Below are 15,646 nucleotides of genomic sequence, written 5' to 3'. Positions count from 1 at the left end.
CCACTCACCAGGTGGGGAGATTCTCGCGTGGGCGCCCCGGTTCTCCCGAGGAGCTGCGGCCGAGGCCAGCGCGGCCAAGGCGCGCTCCATCTCCGCTCTCCGCCGTCTGCGCTAGGGGCTGGCTGGGTGGGGTTTATATGGAGGCGCAGAAGGGGTGGTCTCTGACGTCAGCGCATTCTGCTGCAATGCGCTCATTTCTCCAAAAGTGATTGGCCGGAAAAATGAGCCCCCCAGATTCTATGACAAATTGCTCTAGCCGCACCCAGATTGCAGCAAAGAAGGGAGGAAAAAAATCTGCCGCAGTGCCCCTCGCCGCCATGACCAACACCCTGCGTTCGCTGGTGCTTTCTCCCCCCCCCTCCACGAGCCCCACGAGCCCCACGAGCCCCACGAGCCCCACGAGCCCCACGAGCCCCACTCGCCGAGCGCGGCGATCGGGCTGCACAATTTGCTGGGAGAACCGGACAAGGGGTGGTTTTCCCCAGGCGGGCCGAGGGTAAAGCTGGGGCGCTCGGGGCAGCAGATGCACACCTGACTGTTTCGGAACCTCCACCGGGGGATGCGCCTTAGGAACAGAAAATGATGCTTTCTGCTTATTGCCCCGGAAAATAAAACGCCCCGAGCGAGATAAGCGGTGCCCGAATGTAAGTGGGCGGCTGTCACCCCCTTTTAGCCCACCCGTCCATTTCTGATTGGTTATCTTTGACATGGAACACTCGGCGCAGCATAGCATCTCCGAGTCAGAAAAACCGGGTTTGGGAGTCCCGGGCTTTGCCGCTGACAACCTGTGCACGAGAACCTTGCAACGTCCCTTCCTCTACCAGGGGGTCCGTTTCCTACACGTTAGCAAGGGGGTACCCCCCCCCCAACCGCGGTCCTAATAATAATATAGACATGAGCCGTGTCCCTCTAGGGAAAGTACTTTTCGAGGAGGACTGTGTCCCACGTGGAGATGCAATGGGGTACCCCCCCCAAAAAATGGAGGTGATTTCCCCAACAGAGACACTTTGAAAAGCGCCCCCCCCCTCCCCGTGCCGCCCCGGGGAAACAGGCAGCGACACATGTTGCGGCAGAGCATAGCTGCACGGCCTCGTGCTCCGGGACTTGGCACATGTTAATCCGTAACAGGTGGCGCCTTCGGCAGCTCTGCCGGGCACTGAGTGGCAAAGCGGGCAGGGCCGTCAATCAAATGTCCTCTCGAAAAGGTCAAAATGCTGTTGAAAGGGACTAAGGATCTATCTTAGGGTGACAGGTGGGTGGCAGCCGGGAGGGCAAGGATGAAGCGCCTAGTGACAGGAGAGGGGTGAGAATGAGTGATGGGTCCCAAAGGGGCAAGGCAGAGGGGCCTGCGGGGACTATCAGGTTAGAACGGCTCCTCCCGCTCTTCCTTTTTTTTTGGGGGGAGGGGGTCCCGAAGCAGCTTCAGAGCACACCCCCCCACCCCCCCAGGCCCAGCGGTCCTACGAGGCGGCTTTCGACAGGGGCAGGAGATTCCTGGGCTGAAAAGAAGGAACCGGGCTATCGGAAAGCCCACGAGGGACGGCTGCAGGGAGCTGCAAGTGGACCACCGGGTCACGAGAGACACCGAGCTCGGGCGGGGGGCTCGTTCAGAGGCGAGCAGGCGTGCAGCCCGGGAGACGACAGAGTGGGCTTTGGGGGGCATGGCGGGGGGCCACCCTAAAGTGTCAGATAATGTGATGGGGGAAGAGAACGCCCACTTTGCAGCCTGGGGAGCACGCAAGGAGCCCCAGAGACTCGAGTCCCCCAGCAGGACTTGCGAGACAGAAAGGCCTGCGCCAGCCGCAGACGTCAAGAAAGCTTCAAAAAATCATGGCTCCGAGCATCCTTGTCAACAGGAGAACGTTTATTAGCCTCAGTATTAATAGCTAGGAAACAGCCGGAGCGGCCCGGGACCAATCAGCGTCCAGGAGCCCCTGTCGTCAGGCCTGCGCAGCCAATCAGACGCAGGCAGGCCCGGTTGCTAGCCTCTCGGGGGCAGAGGCGAGGGGTGCGCATTGTCACGGGGGCTCCAGCTCGCCCTCCACGCGTGGGAGGCCTGCGTGGGCGCCCAGGCGGCCACCAGAGAGCGTCAGTAGCCACGCATTCGGGGCCTCTGGAGGCCGTCATGGAGACAGTGCCTCCTGGCGTCGGCCCCGCAGCCCCAAAAGGACATGAGTTGATGCTCGGGGAGGAGCCCCAGACCTTGGTTGGGTGCCCCCGGGAGGCCCTGGAAGGAGAAACTCCAGACATCCATGCGCATCTCTTCTCAGGGCCTGGCGCCCAGGAGGAAAGTTGGGCCTCCTAGCGCAATCAGCCTCTCTGCTTTTTTTCTGGGCTCTCTGGCTCCAAAGCCCTGTGCTCAGAGTTTAACGGTAAAGCCCACTCCTCTTTTCCAGGGTCTTACTGACAGGCCAAGGTAAAGGACCCTGGAAATTATGTGTTTCCGACAAAAGCGCCCGGGGGGTTGAATCCCCTCTCTGCTCCCTCCTAACTGGGAGGCTGAGGTCCAGGCCTCTCCCTGGGCCCCTATTTCCTCATCTGGAAAAAGGAAAGAGTTGGACAAGATGGTCCCCAAGGAGCCTTCCAGTCCTGCTTTGCTTGATTTGAATGTATACATCAGGCGAGTCAAATGTCTTCCAGAACATTCTGCATGACAGTAATTAGTATCAGGTGTATCCTGCAGTCCATGTGGTTACTTCATCATTCTGCTTTTCTTTCCATTGTATTTTATTTTAAACAGAACACCATGGCAACATGTTTATCCTTCTGGCTTCCTGAAAGAAAGAAAGAAAGAAAGAAAGAAAGAAAGAAAGAAAGAAAGAAAGAAAGAAAGAAAGAAAGAAAGAAAGAAAGAAAAGATAGAGGGGGAAAAGCAAAGAGAGAAAGAAAACACTGCTGTAAACTAATCTCTACTGAGCATGGTTTTAACCACAATAAAAAAAGATATCCATATGTTTAAATGTTTTTGTTGGCTTTTCTGGAGCTCAGAACCTAACTTTTTAAATATTTATTGGTCCAAAGCAATGGAAGAAATAACTTGAAAGAGCCAAATCTATGGTAATATTTGGATCCAAACTGTTTCTCAATCTGAGCCATGTCGTGCATGCTTTCCTTGCTCAAAAAAGGACAATTTGAGGGCTCAGATTGATATCAATAGGGCAAAACAGACAAGGAAATCCAGGTTTGAGAAATGACTCGTTTTCTTTCTGTACATGCCGAAACCCAGCTCTCTTGAAGAGCCCTGGAGGAGAGCCAGTGTCCCAGACGCATGGCTTAGCCTGTTGCCTTTTTTTTTTTTTTTTTTTCACATAGATCTAATTCAAAGCACACATTTTTCTTCTTTTTTTAATTCATACTTGGGAACCCTCAAAAGCTGTGTGAGCAGTCTCCTATCCACATGTACATACTTGTGGGCAAGTGTACAAATGTCCTAAGATTTGGCCAGGAAATGAGGACAAGGTCCTCTATATCAATCTCCCAACCATGGGTAAATGCACTCTCTTCTCAAAAACCACACTGCCAGCTTTTACAAAATAGCATCCCCTGAGCGGCAGACTTTCCCAGTCTTCCGGGTACCCCTAAAATGATAGTATTCCTCAGAAATCTCTTGAGGCCCCCTCCACACTTCCCACGAGTGGCTACAATGAGGCCGCGCCTTCCTAATCACTAATTCCAGTGCCAGCCTCTGGCAATTCCAACCTGTCAAAATCACACATCTCTGAACCCCCGTACCATTCCCCGCCATAGGCCTCAGCCAAGATCAGAGAAGTAGCAGGGCATTCAGAGGGTCTTCCCATGAATTTATTTTGGGGTGGAGACACCTGGGCATTGTCAGGTACAGTCTCTTTGCCTCTTATAAGGTGAGAGATTGGACCTCAAACAGTCAAGGATTTGGGGGAAATTACCAAATAAACAATAGTCCCATCTTTTGAGGGCATGGAATTGACATTGGCTCTTCTAGAATGCACCCTGACCTGTTGCTCTGAGAGTAACAACGCTTCAAGAAGTTTAAAGAAGTTTTCTACACCCAATGTGGGACTTGAACTCACAACCCTGAGCTCCAGAGTCGTCTGCTCTGACTGAGCCAGCCAGGCGCCCCTCTCAGGAATTTGATTTTGCCTTCAAAACAAAATCTGACCTCTTTAGCGTTTAAGGACTTGTACGAGGGGCTGGCTTTTTATTTCTGGTCACTTATCCAAACACAATTCCTACCCGCATTGCCTATGGTTTGGATGCTTGGGGGTCTCTGCCAGATGTCGTGATTCTGGGGTTGGGAAGTGGGAAGCAGTATGCCCTGGCTGCCTGTGTACTTCTGGACTTCTCCCACACAGGATGCCAGTTTCAGGATCACCCTGCTTCCCCAAATCCTGAGTTCTGGGTGCAGCCTCAACCTTTGCATAGAGGAGTTTGTCAAATTGTAGATATTAAAAGACAAATAAAAGTCAGTGCCTTTTGCAAAAGGCCAAGGATAAAGCTTACTTCCCGGTAGACTGCTGGGCTTCAAGACAGAGCATATATGTGCTTGGCTCTAGGGGTTTGTGGTATGCGGGAGAGAGGGTAGACACTGTTCTTTACCAATACTTTCCAAGACTAGAGCCAATGAAAAAGAACCGGAAGGTGGTAGCCCAAAATTACCCCCAAATGCGCCCCCCCCCCAAAAAAAACTATTAGTTGTTCTGGGTGAATAGATTATGGGTGATTTTTCTTCTGTTTTTATGCATTTCTCTACTGCATGTATTGCTTTTATAATTTGCCCCCCCCCCTTTTTTTTTTTTTAATGCAACACTGCAAGATGACTGACCATGTGAGCCTCCTCCTTAGGGACCTCAAATATGAATTTTTTTTCTGAAATAAATAAAAACCAAGAGACTCAGGCCTCCCCTCCTGAGTAGTTTAGGCACAGCCTGCAGACAGAGGTTTTCAAGAATGGAGTGGCCACAGAAGAAGGGCTGGGGCAGCCCCACAGCCACACCCAACTTCTAGAAGGGCTCTCTCGAACCTGCACCAGAGATGAGCAAATTTGGAGCTGGTAGCAGCAAAACGAAGTGAACTTCATGGGTTTCATTCCTCCAGGAGGGGCCTAGAGAAATCCATTTACCAGTGGATAAGGCAGGCCAAGAATGGGATCTTGGCGGAGCAGAACACCGCCATGGGTTGGATTTTAGAAGTCACATCCTGACACCAGGAAAAGGTGGCCACGTCGACCCGCCCCGCCCCCACCGGCCCCCCTGGCTTTGGGCGTGGGCCAGCCCCCGGATTCAAGCAAGGGGTTTTCTTGGCCCAACTCCATGGAAATATTTCCTTCGGTGGAGCAAAGAACCGCTTCATTCAACTGCCTGCGGCTAGGGAGGGGGCTGGCTTTACTGTGTTGACAGAACTGCCGAGGCCTGGGGGAGGGGCCCCCAAGAAGAAAATGTATTCCAGGTAGAACAGGACTGGAAAGTTTGCTTTTTTTTTTTTTTTTTTTTTTTAAAAAACGAAAAGATCGCTGACAGTTGAAAAACAGCCACCCCACCCAAGAGGCTCTAAGAGAAGACATTTGTACTAGATTTCAGTGATGACTATAGCAAGACCTGTCTTCTTAACGGCAAAGGGAAGGGGGCCAATTCTGGGCACGCTTTCAATTTAAACATTCAAGGTCTCGAGCCTTCCAGAGAGCACAGTCGGCCTCCCTGGGCCAAGCCTGGTGATATCTGTGTCTCAGCCTCACCCAGAAGCCACCGGCTCACTGGGGGAGAGGCAAGGGCGCCCAGGAGACTGGGCAGTTAGGGGCCCTCTGCACACAGAGGCCATGAGCAGGGCTCCCAGGGGCACACAGTCCTCCTTGTCCATATCACGGTCTAGTCCCAGGCAGGGCACCAGCAGGGAGGCAGAGGAACCCCCCCACCCCCACCCCCCCGCCCCCGGCTTTCACCAAAAAGCCACAAGGAAGCGTGTGCATATGACAACAGCTCAAAGGCTCAGCTGCTAAGGAGAGGCTGAGGGTGACAGGGAAGAAGGGGTGTCTTCACCTTGCAATGGAATGATGCACCCTACTCAGTGCTATTCAGGGGTGGAAGGAGGTGAGAGCCTGACGTGCAGGTGGGTGCCGCTCTGTGCAGGGCCCTGGAGGCCTGGAGTCAGCAGGGCCTGACCCCTGAAGCCAGGAGGTGACAGCCCTGTGATCACAAAGTCTAGAACACCCGAGTTCTTTCTCAGCCCTCTGGGGGACCAGGCTCGCCTGGTGGTTGAGGGTTTGAGCCCTGAGATCAGACCTCTGGTACAAGTCTTCTCACTATGCACACGGCCTTGGCTTTAATTGTTCAGCCTCCTGAACCTCATTTTCATGACCTGTAGAATGGGGACAAAATGCCTCCTTTGGGTGGTAAGATTAAATGGGAAGAGAAAATGAGTGCTGTGTTCACCATGTGTCCCCAGCTATAGGACACAAAGAGTACACAAAGACATCTTGGCTTTTTGTTGTTTGCCTTTATTTTACAGGAAGTGTAAATTTATTTTGTAATTTAAAAAAAAAGGTAAAAGCAGACAATCTCTCCCTTGCTGGACTGCCTGCCCGCTGCTCCCTTGAGGTGTGTTCAATAAATGTCTGTCTCCTTTAAAAAATAATAATAATAAAATTTCATTAAATTTTAAAAAAAGCAAATCCGGTAAAACTGCTAGGTCAATGAGCAAAAGGTCTGTGCTCTGCTCACCCTGTTGCCCTGCCACAGACACGTAGGTGCCCTTCCCACTTGCAGCCTCTTTGCTGGGCCCTGTGGACTCTCTGTGGACCAGGCTGGCCACCCTAGCACCACCACCTGACCCGGTACCCTCTAGCCCCACCCCGTCACCACCACCAAGGACCAATTGTCTTCTCTGGTATGACCTCCCATCTCTAAATCTGGGATCTGAGATGTAGTTTGCAAGCTCGGGAGGGAGAAGAAGAGATCTTTCAGATAAAAATTATTCCCAGGACATGTGGCTGCCTCTCCCCCTCCTCCCTACTGTCCTCCTAGACCTAGTAGGACGCAAGCAGGCGAGGACATTTGGCGAGGAGGCGGTAAGGCCAAGTGGGTGAGAATGCAGGCTCTGGTCCCAGACCAGGTTCAAACTCTGATATTGCCCCCCACTTGCTGCTCTTAGTCAGTATTAGGCCTCTCTGTGTCTCAGTTTCCTCATCTGTGAAATGGGGATAATAATACTATCTACCTCTCAATACTATCTACCTCTCAGCAATTAAGAAGAGTTAATGAGCCAGTATACGTGAAGCTTTCGGTGCAGGGCTTGGGGAGATGCTCAGTCACTGGGGTGGCATCCTACCACCCCCCACACAGCTGCACTGCCCCAGGGGGACTGGACCTAGCAATGCCATCCTCTCCAGAGGAATGCAGAGCACAGAGCCTTGGCCCCAGCCTCCCCCAAGTTGAGGAGGAACACCTCCGGGCCTGGCAGCGGACGGTCATGAGCCTCTCCGTCCTGGCAATCCCAGCAGAGGGACAGTAGCAAAATTTCTGAGGGCCCTGGAGGCACCGTCCATACCAGCCCCTGCCGCATGCCCTTTCTAGAGCCGGAATACACACGCATCTTGCAGCCACAGCCCACTGAAAAGCTTTATTCACCCCTCGTTGGGGTAACTGCTGAGGCCTGAAGGTCATTTCAGAACCCCGGAGGTCACAGAGGGCCCCTGTGTTTCGCCCCCATCCACCAACTTGCTCAGGCTTATGCTCTGCAAACGCTCTGCCCTCTGAGACACGGCTCAAATGTTCAACATACCCTTTAGGTGTTTGCAGAAAGGATGAGCTTAAAGGCGTCTGCCTTTAGGTAAACGGAGCTGCCCTTGCACTTTTGATGATAAAGAAAAGCAAACAAAGGCCGCCTTTCAAAGGCCTGCTTGCTCCCACTGGCTCCCAACCTAAGGACACCTCCGCCTTTGTGAACTGTTGGGGGTGGAGAGCTTGGGAAGGCCTCTGGACCCCTGGGCCCTTTACGGAGGGTCCTGCCCGCGTCACCTCATGGCACTCGTTTCTCCTCTGCAAAAAAACATGAAAATCAATACTCAGGCCACAGATTTTGCTCAGACAGACTAACAGACTCTGAAACACACCCACAAAAAAACCTTCCACAGTATCTGGAAGGATCCTGAAGATCAAAGTCCCCGGCCAGTGTGGTGGAGGCTCTCTGAGCCCGTCGCCTTAGTAGGAAGCACACAGGCCGAGGAGCCCAGATATTTGTGTTTTCGTTCTTTCAGTTCAAAAAACGCTGGGTGCCTCGGACTGGCACTGTCGTAGCTGCTAGGGATAAAATGACAGGAGATGGGACAAACCCTTGGCCGGTTGAAGCTCAGGGGAGCTGGGCTGCACACCTACTACGTGCCCGGCTTGCCTCTGGCTGCCTCTGCTTGGATCTCAGGTGGACGGCGTGCTCGGCCGTGGCCCGGAGAGGATAGTGAGCCACCCTGCCCTCCCTGGGAGCGGGAACCGGCCAATAGAGAACTGTCACTTAAGGAGAAGAGAGAGCCGAGCGGGGGCTGGGATGACCCTGAAAAGCTGGCACCTCTCGCCTGGGGCTGAGGATCAGGAATTCTGGGCTCACGTCTTTCCCAACAGTCTGGCCTTATGTACATTTCCCAGAAATTCTTACTGTTTACTCTGAGGGGCCTCCCCACAGCAGAAGCCGTTCAAACCCTGCTTTCAGCTGTAAGTCACTTTTCTGGCTGGCTCAGGGCACAGACATCTCAGAGCGTTGAACGTATGGCCACGTGGCCGCCCCAGAGATCCAAGCAAAACTGTCTGGCTGCCCAGCCCGAGCTGTCCCTGAAAGGCTGCAGTGTATATTCTGGCCTCAGCTCCGGGGGCGCACACAGGGCCTTCACACACGCCCTGAACAGCCAGCGCAGACCCAGGCCCGCACTCGTGGCCGCTTTCTGCTGCCCAAATAGGGCTCTCATTTGGAGAAACCTGAGTGGACCTGGGCTGGCGGGGGTCAGGAAGTGGCGGGCAGTGGGGGTGGGGGACTGTATATAAGCTGTCCTCTCCCACCAGGGCTAGAAAGGAAGTGGAGATGAGGGTGGGCCTGAGAGGTGGAGAAGGGGGATGAGGGGAGGGGGCAGAGGGGTCGAGGCACCCAGGCCCTCCCCAAACCCTCTCTCTGGGCGAGGTTTCTCTAGGGGAAGACTATGTCCCCGTGGAACCCGAAGGCTGCTCTCTGCCCTGTCCCAGGATTCGTCTAAGAGGGCACCCTGGAGAGCAGAGGCTCAAAACAGAGACGCCCCAAGTGAACCGTGGCAGGAGATGGAACAGGTGTTGAGGAACCTGGTGGCTCCGCTGCCCCTGCACACGTGCCACATCCCACTGGCGGGTGACACGGGGTGACACGGGCTGGGAGAAACGAGGGTCGTGCATCCTAACAGGTCTAAGCATCCAGGAAAGGAGCCGCCGGAGGCAACCCCTGGGATCCTTGCACATTCTGGGAATGAAGAGCAGGATTTGAGGTCCAGGAAGGGAGCCCCAAAGAGGGGGTCTGCTGTGCCCCTCCTGCCCAAGACACGTGCGAGGGTCTGTGATGAACCAGAAGACAAGCAGCAGCTCACGCTGCAGCCACTGCAGCCTGTCAGGACACTCCAGCCCCCCGCCTCACTGCGGGGCTCGGGGAAGGGGGGCCAGACACTTGGCAAAAGTCATCATCGCATTCCCATATGTTAAAGGCGATGCTGTGCCTGCCTTGGGAACCTCGGTGGAAGGCAACGTAAGGCAGAAGCAAGATGTGAAGGACTTTAACGTCTGCTCCGGGAGCCCCCCAATCAAACCAAGAAGACCTCACCCCCAAAGGCTGCACGCCCGGCAGGCGGGGCCAGGATCGCCGCGGAGCAGAGCCCAGGGGCAGAGCTGTGTTCCCCTAGATCGGGATTTCACACGTGAGCCCGTGTCCCCTCTAAATAAAGTGGAAAAAAACCCCACAAAACCCCGTCTCGTTCCTCCCTACTCCCTGCCAAGATTCACTTGCTCCCGGCGACACTGACACCGAGGCTGGCTTTGCTTTATTTCCTCCCTTGGCCAAGTTCGGCTTGTGACTATCCTGGACCCCTGTCCCCAGCCTGCAGCCGGGGGTGTGGCCCATGAGACGAGGGGTCTACAGAAAGCAAGAAAGGGTGATGTTCGATTTGGACCGTGTCAAAAATGTCCCTTCAGGACTTTGTTTTTTTTTAATCTATATTCTTGGGCAGCCCCAGTGGCACAGCGGTTTAGCGCCGCCTGAAGCCCGGGGTGGGGTGTGATCCTGGAGACCTGGGATCAAGTCCCAGGTCGGGCTCCCTGCATGGAGCCTGCTTCTCCCTCTGCCTGTGTCTCTGCCTCTCTCCCTCTCTCTGAATAAATAAATCTTTTAAAAAATTTAAATAAAATCTATATTCTTGTATTCGACTGTTGGAAGACTCACCATAAAAATGGCAGGGCCACCCCCATCATTAGCCCCAGCTCCCCTCGTCACCAGCTCTGTAGTGTCTGCAGTGTAAACGGGCTCGAGTGCTCCGGCGGGCATTCTGGCCGTGCAGACCAAACGCTGAACGGCACGTGAGACTCAGCCTGGCCACTTCCTCTAGAAATGGTTTCCGCACAAAGGACCGAGCAAGTGTGCAACGATGCAGAGCAGTGGCCGTGCCCGGTGTGGCTCGGGCAGTCGGCAGACTGACAACCACGCTTACCTGCGCTGACTCTGTGCTTGGTAATTGCTCGTTTAGTCGTCACCGGAGAGCCAAGTGCTCTAAGGCACCCGATTACAGGTAAGGAAACTGAGGCACAGAGCTACAGCCGGTGAGAAACAGACCTGGGGTTTGTGGCAGGAGGCACTTCCACCCCCTGTTGCGCTGCGTTCACGTTTCTCCCCACCCCGTGGCCCACCGGGAGGGCAAAAAAACACGCAAAGGATGAGGGCGTTGCACAGAGTTCTCGGCCACACGGGTGATCGAGAGCCCCAAGGGGGCTGGGGCGTCCCCTGGTCACGGCTTTCCAGTCTGGGAGTTACTGATCTCTCTCCCTGCAGATGTGATAAGGCCCATACGGCCCCCTACACTTGGCCCAGGAGGGGGGCACTGCAGGGTCGGAAACTTCGCCCAGAAATCGTTTTGAGCTGACCCTCCAGGAGAACTGGGTTTTCCTGCCTTGCGAGGAAGGCATGCAGCAGCGCCCACCCAGCTCTTCAGCAAATACCAGGAGGGGCAGGACTTGCCCGAGTCCTTGACCGAGCGCCGGGAGGCGCGGGCTCGCCGCAGGCAGTGGCCGGGAAGCCCGGAGAACCCCGGCCCCGCTCTTCTGGTGCTCCCCGATGCCGCGGATCGGAGCGAGCCCAGCCTTTCCACACGAAGGCCCCAGGGCGAGCGTGGCAGGTGCCCGGGCACCGCCAACTGGGGACCGCGGGCGGCGACCTGAGTCCTTGAGCCACGGCACAGCCACACGAGGCAGGCGATTAGCAAGCCACGCTGCACCAGCCTCGTGAGTGGCCTGGCCCCTCACGGGCCCACCGATGGTTCAAGTCTGCTGACTGGGCGCCAGCAGCGTTCAAACTATCCTATTTTCAAAGCCCGGTCACACATTTGCACGTCCCAACGTCCCAACGTTCCCTGTCCCTTTGCTCAGAGGATACACGTGGCCAGCAAGACGTGCCCGGGAGGCTTCGGGGCTCGCTCTGGGGGTGCAGCCGGTGGTGCCTAGCCTTCTCTGAGACTCCCTGACCCTAAAGCCGATTTCGGTGTCCTCGTGGCAGGGCGGCCCGGGGGGATGGGCAGCCTTCAGCCTCACCCCTCCCCCAGTGCAGACACAGTCATTTGCAAACCAGCAGGACCAGGATGGGGGCCTGAAACCTGCAATGCCGGAGGAGTTCTTTCCTTTCTTAAAGGGACAGAGCAACCCCAGCTGGGAGCAGCGCCCCCCACCCTCCCCACCAAAGACCACTTGCCCCGAGGGAGCGCGTTTCCTTCCACTTCCTGGGCTAAGCCGGCACCACCCCACACCCCTAACTGGGAGAAGGAGTCCCGGTGGCCTCCTAGAGCCTGCGCAGGGGCTGGCACCTGGGAAGGGCTGTGAAGTATCTTCGGGGGTTCCTGAGGAAGCAGTTCAGACTTCCCCCTCACCATTGACCATGATTTCAGGGATCACGACATAGCCTTGTAGTTTTGTTTTTATTTCCAAATCCTGAACATCAAAACTTCCATTCTTCCCTTCTACAGATGCCCCAGCAGAGGTTCCCAGAAGCCCAGAGACGTGCCCGTATTCCATTCCCCCAACGTCAATCTGGCAGCGTTAGATGAGGTCCAGTTTGTGGAAGCCAGGCCCCTCTTCTCCCTGCCCCGCCCGAGGACGTGTCGGGGGGACAAGGAACCCAGGGCCCAGGGCCTGCCACTTGCACGGGATGGTGGCGGCCCATTGGGCTGGGTCCTGCAGAATGGACTCTCCTGGTATCTCCTGCTATCATTGTCAACGTCGGCGGTCAAAGGTCGGGAGGAAAGCGGCACCCCTCAGGTCTAATGGGGCACTTCCTGTACCCAGACGCTGAGCTGGACTAGAGATCAGACAGCCCCAGGCAGTGGGAAAAGTCAGGGACAGAGAGTTCTTCAAGGTGTGACGGGTCTACTGAAGGAGAGACAGTTGTCCTGAAAACCTCACCCGTGAGATGGGCACAGAAACTCTGCCTGCTGAGCGCCAGTGTCCTGGCTGACTAGCCTATCTGCTATTGACTTCTCTTCTGGAAAATCAGAACGCTAGTGCTGGGGACCAAGAATTGCTCCTCCTCACGCAACACACGGCTTGAGTCTCTGTACCTTTGGGTCCAGGAAATGGTCAAGGTCTGTCCCGTGGAGATGTGGAGCGGGGCCAGACGGAAGCTTGTGTGTGCGTGCTGCTATGTGTTGGGGTGAGCGTGCGCTGGTGACAACACTCACATAGTTCAGGTTGTGCCTGGGTACGATCCCCAGGTTGGCATCGTACCAAAGCGTGGGCAGCCCCTCCCCCCCAATCTCCACTACCTCTACTCGGACAGCCAGAGGGTCGAAATCAGCCGGAGGGGGGCGGGGAAGGGAGACGAGGCTGCGCCCCTATCTGGCTCCACCATCCCCCACCGAGGGCTAATAATTCACTGGTAACCAAGAGCCTTGGGGGAGGGTCGTCTAAGAGTCAAGTATCAATTCCTCTTGAAATGCAGAGCTTCAGGTGGGGGAGGTGAAAGGCAAGGGCCTGGGGCTGTTTTGCCGCAGCCTTTCGGCAAATACTACAGACTGTGCACAAAGTTGCCCGAGGACCGTAGATAACCCGCGGAACTGAAATCGTGGAGATCCATGAAATCACAAACCGTGGCGAATTGTGCTGAATCACAGTTGAGCTGCGCTGCAGAGAAATGCATCTAGGCAAAGAAGGGCCAGGAAGTGGGGGGTCAGGGCAGCCTTATGTGGCCAGTTACGGCGCTGCAGGATTACGGTGTGGCAGCCCGCGGGCAGCTTGGTAAACCGCGGGCAACTGGCGGACCCCGTCCTGGCAAGTGCAGTCTCCTCTCACAGGCCCACAAACTCTTGGCAAGTCCTGGTTTGAGTCTGAGACGTGACTATCGCCCTGGTTCCCATGCTGCCCAGAAGCCCACAGCACAGCCTGTGCTCTGTTTGCCCAAAGGGTAGAGCTACAGGTGCCAAGCCCACTCAGACCCCCAAACTCACTAACTCAGGTCCCAAGCCCCACAGAGAAGGGTGCCACGGATCTCCTCCTCGGGGCACATGTGGCCAGCCCCCAATTGTTCTGGCTTCAGAAGGAGAGAATCATTTGCAAAACTATGGGGCGGGAGTTGGGAGGTGGGTGGTTCCACCCCTCGAATTCAGGAGATAAGTTGGTCTTTTCAATTCTAGCCTCTCTTTTCCTTCTGAATGGAAGAGGACATCCCAGGCAGGTGGTAAGGAGTGGCTCTAAGGGTGAAATTTAGCAGTGGAGGTCGGTGGCCTCTCCCTCACCCGGCACTGGAGAGCCACAGTGTAGACCGTGAGACAATTAGAAGCAGTGCAGGCAAAGCCGTTCTTGTTATGCTAACCTCCCCATATGTGGGAGAAGGAAGCTAGGGTGGCCACCCGCACCCCACCTGCAGATCAAGGATTTTGTGTTTCCTAAGGGGGTGGATTTTGCCACATTTGTGACACACTTATTTTATTTATTAATTACTACAATGTTAGGAAATGGTCTCTTGTCCTCCAGTTCCGGAGAAATCCCGAATTGGCTCCTCCCAGTAACCGGGCTGGTGCCAGGGTCACACTAAATCATAAGGGAAGAGAATTGGGGTTTCAGGTAGGCTCTTAGCAGGAGGACAAGATCTGATCTGTTTTCCTAAGTTAGGATGAAAGTCTGGAGCAATTGCCACTGAATTTCAGCAAAATCCTCGAGAGGGTTCACAAAGTTGCCCAATGACCACTGAGACTGGCATGATTATGTGTTACTGTGGGATGACAGCACAGAGGAGCGAGGACCAGCGGCCACCGACAGAACACAGGCCACTGATGGGCCACGGGTAACCAGGGGACTGCGGGCTACTGGGGAACTGCGGGCAACTGGCAGATCGTGGACCACTGGCGGACCACGGGCAACTGTGGGACCGCGGGCTACTGGGGGACCACGGGCCACAGGGGTTCTGCGGGCAACTGGGTGTCCGCAGGCAACTGGGGGACCACGGGCCACTGGCGGACTGCAGGCAACTGACGTGGACCACTGGCCGACCACGGGCAACTGGGGGACTGCGGGCACTGGCAGATCGTGGACTACTGGGGGACCGCGGGCAATTGACAGACTGTGGACCACTAGCGGACCGCGGGCCACTGGCGGACCGTGGGCAACTGGGGTGTGACTACAGGCGGCTTGGGGTCCATGGGCAACTGATGGACTATGGACCACTAGCAGACTGCGGGCAACTGGGGGTCCGCGGGCAACTGACGGACTGTGGACCCCTGGCGGACCGCGGGCAACTGGGGGACCGCGGGCCACTGGGGGTCCGTGGGCAACCGACGGCTGTGGACCACTGGCGGACCGCGGGCCACTGGGGGTCCGTGGGCAACCGACGGACTGTGGACCACTGGCGGACCACGGGCAACTGGGGGACTGCGGGCACTGGCAGATCGTGGACTACTGGGGGACCGCGGGCAACTGACGGACTGTGCACCACTAGCAGACCGCGGGCCACTGGCGGACCGTGGGCAACTGGGGTGTGACCACAGGCGGCTTGGGGTCCATGGGCAACTGATGGACTGTGGACCACTGGTGGACCACGGGCAACTGGGGGACCGCGGGCCACTGGGGGTCCATGGACAACCGACAGACTGTGGACCACTGGCGGACCGCGGGCAACTGGGGGACCATGGGCCACTGGGGGTCCGTGGGCAACCGACGGACTGTGGACCCCTGGCGGACCGCGGGCAACTGGGGGACCGTGGGCCACTGGGGGTCCGTGGGCAACCGACGGACTGTGGACCCCTGGCGGACCGCGGGCAACTGGGGGACCACAGGCGCACCTGGCAGACCCCAACTAGTAGCAGATCATGCTCTCTTTACCCAAAGGGGTAGCTAGTGGTCTTGGGAAGATGCTTCAGGTGCAAGTCTCCCCCAGAGACCCCACACTCAATTCTTGGAACCCTAGGACTCAGAGAGGAGGG

General features: G+C 56.0%; 1 long non-coding RNA gene across 4 annotated transcripts in view; it reads right to left on the bottom strand.

The window, feature by feature from the left end:
* The window catches only part of LOC112657962 (uncharacterized), a 33,764-nt gene extending 33,621 nt beyond the window's left edge, over nucleotides 1-143 (bottom strand). For all 4 annotated transcript variants that reach the window (XR_007412556.1, XR_003135398.3, XR_003135400.3 and 1 more), the window contains exon 1: nucleotides 9-143. This is a non-coding gene — a long non-coding RNA (uncharacterized LOC112657962). The remainder of the gene's footprint in view (nucleotides 1-8) is intronic.
* Between the last annotated feature and the right edge of the window lie 15,503 nt (nucleotides 144-15,646).

This window comes from Canis lupus, chromosome 8, assembly GCF_003254725.2.
Source record: "Canis lupus dingo isolate Sandy chromosome 8, ASM325472v2, whole genome shotgun sequence".
In the NCBI taxonomy this organism is placed as follows: domain Eukaryota; kingdom Metazoa; phylum Chordata; class Mammalia; order Carnivora; family Canidae; genus Canis; species Canis lupus.
The sequence above is the reverse complement of the archived record's forward strand: the minus strand, read 5'-3'. Positions and strand labels throughout refer to the sequence as shown.